Raw genomic sequence first — 480 nt, 5'->3', positions numbered from 1 at the left:
TTAGCAAGAGTAGAGAGAGAGGACGAAGGAGAGGCGACGAAGGAGAAGTAAGAGAGGGATGGAGAGAGGAGGGGAGAGAGAAACCGAGAGAATGGGGGTAGAAGGATAGATGATAGCTAGATAGCAAGAAGGTAGAGGAGAGTCAGATATAATCGACTAGACTAGGTGAGAGAGGTAGAGAGAGCCACGTGGAAGAAGAGTGAGCCTGAGAGAGAGGAATCGATAGAATCGTGTAGTAATGCAGAGAGAGAGAGAGAAGAGGAGAGAGAAGAGAGACCTAGTAAGAGCTAGACTGGTGGGACGATGAAAGGCCGATAAAGAAAGACAGCAAGAAGAGAGAGAGACGAGAGAGGAGAGAGAGACGACGATGTGACGTGTCCGGCAGTAAAGGGAGAGGAGAGGGAAGCAGAGAGAGGTGGAGGATGAGAGGAGAGAAGAGAGCAGGGAGAGAGAGGATAACGCACAGGATAGGCTGAGGAG

This window comes from Penaeus monodon, chromosome 30 (genome assembly GCF_015228065.2).
Source record: "Penaeus monodon isolate SGIC_2016 chromosome 30, NSTDA_Pmon_1, whole genome shotgun sequence".
Lineage (NCBI taxonomy): Eukaryota > Metazoa > Arthropoda > Malacostraca > Decapoda > Penaeidae > Penaeus > Penaeus monodon.
Note: the sequence above shows the minus strand (reverse complement) of the source record.